The sequence below is a fragment of the Panthera uncia genome, chromosome E3, assembly GCF_023721935.1.
Source record: "Panthera uncia isolate 11264 chromosome E3, Puncia_PCG_1.0, whole genome shotgun sequence".
NCBI classification, from domain to species: Eukaryota; Metazoa; Chordata; class Mammalia; order Carnivora; family Felidae; genus Panthera; species Panthera uncia.
The window spans coordinates 14,075,831-14,080,729 of NC_064815.1; the positions used below are offsets into that span (position 1 = coordinate 14,075,831).

At 48.1% G+C, this 4,899-nt stretch overlaps 1 long non-coding RNA gene across 1 annotated transcript; it reads left to right on the forward strand.

Annotated features, from left to right (window-relative positions):
* The first annotated feature begins 6 nt into the window (after window positions 1-6).
* Window positions 7-3,079, forward strand: LOC125927980 (uncharacterized). Its single transcript, XR_007459516.1, has 2 exons — window positions 7-694; window positions 2,869-3,079. It is a non-coding gene; the product is annotated as an uncharacterized LOC125927980 (long non-coding RNA).
* Window positions 3,080-4,899: the final 1,820 nt, after the last annotated feature.

Here is a 4,899-nt window from a genome sequence, read left to right on the forward strand (position 1 = left end):
CATGCAACTGACTCTTGATCTCAGGGTCGTGAGTTCAAGCCCCACATCGGGTGTGGGGCCTACTTAAAAAAAAAAGGAGGGCGCCTGGGTGGCTCAGTCCGTTGGGCATCCGACTTTGGCTCAGGTCGTGATCTTGCAGTCCGTGAGTTTGAGCCCTGCGTCAGGCTCTGTGCTGACAGCTCAGAGCCTGGAGCCTGCTTTGGATTCTGTGTCTTCCTTTCTCTTTGTCCCTCTCCCTACTCTCACACTCCTCTCCTTCAAAAATAAAAATAAACGTAAAAAAAATTTTTTTTTAATTTAAAAAAAAATTATAAAAGGTTTTCTCATGACGTGTACCAGCTCTTTACATGGCAAGGAAATCTACCCTTTGTCATTTGTATACTAATATTTTTTTCTAGTTTCTCATTTGTCTTTTGACTTTGCTTATGGTATATTTTTGTACAACAAAAGTAAAATGGAACCATACCATATGCACTATTTCATAGCCTTCTTTCCTCTTAGTATAAATATGAACATCTTTCCATATCCCTAAACTTTCGGTCATCATGTTCATTTTCATTTGCATAAATTCATACTGTTTTTTATTCTCTCCCCAGAATAGAGTCACTTGAATTCCTGGATGAAATGGAGCTGCTCGAACAGCTCATGAAACATTACTGCCTTTGTTGGGCAAGCAAAGGAGGAAGTGAACTAGGTACGTGGTTTTACATCTGTTGATTGGACCTAGAAATGGGGACCTTTTTCTCTCCAAAGAATATAAGACATGCCTGGAAAAACTGGAGTATCGTATGTGTGTGTTCATGAGCCTATGCAGAAAACTAGCTGTCCCCTCCTCCGTGTTTTCATAGCACAGAAACCCGGTGAATTGTTCAAATAAGTCATGTGGACCACACTAACAAACCTACGACGCTTTAGCAGTCTCGTGGCATTTCCTCAGTTGGAAGGGAAAAGACCTTGAGAGTTGAAAGCAGTAATCTTAATAAAAGTAACCACTGTTTGTCTCGTTAATCACCTTATAACCAGGTTTGCTAGACATAACCTAGACACATATGAGGATATGTCCTCATCTGTGTCTCCAGCAAACCCTTGCAGCTGCGGGTCGAATTTCTCCCTCTTGCCTCTTTTTTATGTTTATTTTTGAGAGAGAGAGAGTGTGTGAGCAGGGAAGGGGAGAGACAGAGGGAGACACAGAATCTGAAGCAGGCTCCAGGCTGAGAGCTGTTGGCACAAAGCCTGACGTGGGGCTTGAACCCATGAACCATAAGATCGTGACCCAAGCCGAGGTCAGACACTTAACTGACTGAGCCACTAGGCACCCCACCTCTTACCTCCTATGATTAAGGTGAAGTCCTCTAGCCTGGCAGAAGAAGGCTGTGGAGGGAGCATGGATCCTCGCCTCTGTGTTTCTTGTTTCCTTGGTCTTGACCCAGTTCCTCATTTACAAGGGGCCCATGTTGGTCTCACTTCTTCTGGGGGGGGTCATCCCCTAGGGCATCTCTCAGAGCCTCGTGGAGACCATGTTAGATCCCAGTTTTGGCCTTGATTGGAGTAGCCGCCCTTCAGACTTCCTGCAGAGGTCATCCTGCAGCCGGTCCAATGAAATACAGCCTGAGGCAGGGAGCCCACACGAAACACAGAACTTGACGGAGCGAGGGCAGAACTTTTCTCCTGTGCGAAAATCCCATGTTGATATGTAGCTGTCAGTCTTCCCCCTGGGGCTTATCATTCCAGTAGTTTATAAATTTACCGAGCAGTTCAGCCCAAAAAATCCTTTTAAATGTGTCTTTTTATTTAAAATGATTTATGAGTGGGGTTTTATACTGTCATTCCCCTCCCCCCCCAATTTTAAAAACAACGTGATTCTTAGTAGACTTTGGAAGCTTCTAAAACGTAAGAGGAAAAGCTTCTAAAAGAAGAGGAAGATTGCCTGCGCGCCTGTCACTCAGAGACAACCCTAGTAGCTCTTTCCTTCCACTCTTTTTCTAGCTACGTGCTCTTTTTAGCAGAACTGACTTCCTGTGCTGTGTAACTTGGAGTCCTGATCTTCTCCATTTAGTATTATGACAGCCATCTCCCCTTGCTGTGAAAAACTTGCACTGAGGATAATTTTAACAGCTTTATAAAAATTCTGTCCTGAGGCTATGTCCAGATTGACTCAGCTTTCCCACACTTTTGGAAACGTAGTTTGTCCGGAATACTGCAAAGCCGATTCTAGTTTTTATTTTTTATAATTTTTTAAATGTTTATTTGTATTTGAGAGAGAGACACAGTGTGCGAGTTGCGGGGGGGGGGGGGGGGGGGGCAGAGAGAGACAGACACAGAATCCGAAGCAGGCTCCAGGCTCTGAGCTGTCAGCACAGAGCCTGATGCAGGGCTGGAACTCACAAGCGGTGAGATCATGACCTGAGCTGAAGTCGGACGACCAACCGACTGCCACCCAGGTGCCCCTGATTCTAGTTTTTATAAAGTTTTTTAATACACCGAACACCTCTGTGTCAAGGGCAGCTTTGTGACACGGTGCTGTATGTGTGAGGTGAAGAACCACCCCGTGTCCGCACTTGCTCAGAGTTCATTACTGAAAGGGTAGACTTTGGGTGTTACCTGCAGAGAGCCCGTGAGCTGTGACCGTGCTCTCTTAATCCCCTTGTCACCCCTGCACACGCAGCCTTGTCCAGTCTCTTGTTTCCTCGCGGCTGATCTCGTACCACGCCAGAGACCAGAGCTGCCACGACGAGGCGTGTGGCCCGTGCCCCCGAGCCGGTCGCCAGGGGCATGGGGTCCAGCAGGGCCTCGTCCTCCTGCCGCTGCCTGCTTTCTCTGCCCTACAGTGTGAGTCTGCTAACAGTATTGTGTGTTTCCCCTCCTCAGGTTTGAAGGAAATCACTTACTAATCTATTGGAAGCCCAGGCCGAGCTGGGAGCTGCTGCCACCAACCTTCCCAGAGTGGACTGGCCATGTTTCCTGGGCGGTGGCCAGCCCTGGGCTCGTCCCACACCCTGACAGACCTCACTTCCCAGGGCTGTCGCACCACCTGCTGTGCCCGTTGGCTTACCGTTTAAATAAATCTCTGTTGCCAGTTGCCTTTGGTCCTCTGCACTTGCTCGTGTGCTGCTCCCCTGGGAGGGCTCTGGTTCACCGCCACGTCAGCCAGAACCAAAGCTCCCGAATCTTCCTCCAGCCTTGGCTTGCTCCCTGTGAGTCAGACTCCGCTCAGACCCCAGCGTCCATTTGGGGGTTTATTCCCGCGTGCTTGTGTTGTGGCAACTGATGTCACACCTGGCACCTTGACCTCGGCCTCCACCTCCAGCTGAGGCACGTGCCTGCCTGAGCCTATCTTGGTTATTGCAGCAGGCTGGGTGAAGGCCCCTGAAACGTCTGCTGCTGTCCCTTGAACCTGTGAATGTCTCACCTCATATGGCCAATGGGGTTCGCAGGTGCGATTAAGCTAAGGACCTTGACCGACATGGGGAGATTATCCAGGCGGGCCCAGTGCAGTCACAGGGTCCTTACAAGGGAAGGCGGGAGGGTGGGAGGAGAAGGAGGTGTGATGGTGGAGACAGAGAACAGCGGTGCACTTTGGAGATGAGGAAAGGGCAAAGCCGACAACGTAGGCGGCCGCTAGACGCTGGGAAGAGCAAGAAGACAGATTCTTGGAGCTTCCAGAAGGAATCAGTGTCGCTGACAACTTGAGCCCAGTGAAGTGGATTCCGAATTTCTGGCCTCTGGATCTGTAAGAGAATATTAGTGTTTGAGGCCACCAGTGTTTGAGTTTGTGCTGGTTTGTTACGGCAGCCACAGGATACTAATCCAGTTATACAGACGAATAGGGCCCAGGAAGCCTCCCCAGTCAGGAAACAGAAGGTCTGTCCATGGCTATTGCCTGGGGCCGGGAACCTGAACCTGCACGTGCAGGACGGCAGCGAGGAAGCTGCTCCCCTTCCCACCTCCGGGATCTTTTGAGTCTTAAATTCAAAGAGAACGGGGCGCCTGGGTTGCTCAGTCGGTTAAGCATCTGACTTCGGGTCAGGTCATGATCTCACAGTTTGTGGGATCAAGCCCTGCGTCGGGCTCTGTGCTGACAACTCAGAGCCTGGAGCCTGCTTTGGATTCTCTGCCCCTCCCCTGCTCAAGTGCTCTCTCTCTTTCTCAAAAATAAAGTTCAAGGGAAGCTCTCAGGCTGGTACTGGTATGTTTGAAAAAAAAAAATTTTTTAATGTTTTTATTTATTTTTGAGAGAGAGCACAAGCCAGGGAGAGGCAGAGAGAGAGAGGGAGACACAGAATCCGAGGCAGGCTGCAAGCTCTGAGCCGTCAGCACAGAGCCCGACGCGGGGTCCGGACCCACAAACCGTGAGATCATGACCTGAACTGAAGTCGGACACCCAACCAACCAAGCCACCCAGGTGCTCCAGGTACCGGTGTGTTTTTAACACTTCTGTAACATTCATTCATCCAGTGGTTTTGAAGCTGTGGGACCAAGCCACGTGGTGAATCCATGTAATGGATCAAAACCACTATTTTAGAAAGATGCAGAATAGAATAGAAAATATTATAGCACATTACTAGTAGGAAAAGTGAGTATTGCTCTTGGACACATTTCATTTGCACTGTGGCAGATTGTTCCTAATGTTTTGGTTTTGGTTTTTATCAGTGCGTTAGCACTTTGTGAACTGAGGCAGCCACAGAATCTGGCTAAAATTCAAAACACCTTGCTTTGCTTCCATTATATTTCTCTTTTCCCTAGAATTTATTTTTTTGGATTACCTTCTGTTCAAGGCAAATGATAACACCATTACTGTTGACCATTGTGTTATGAAATGTCCATTAAAGTACCTACCAACTTCATTTCATTTTTTAAATTAAAACTTTTTTTAAGTTTATTTATTTTGAGAGAGAGACA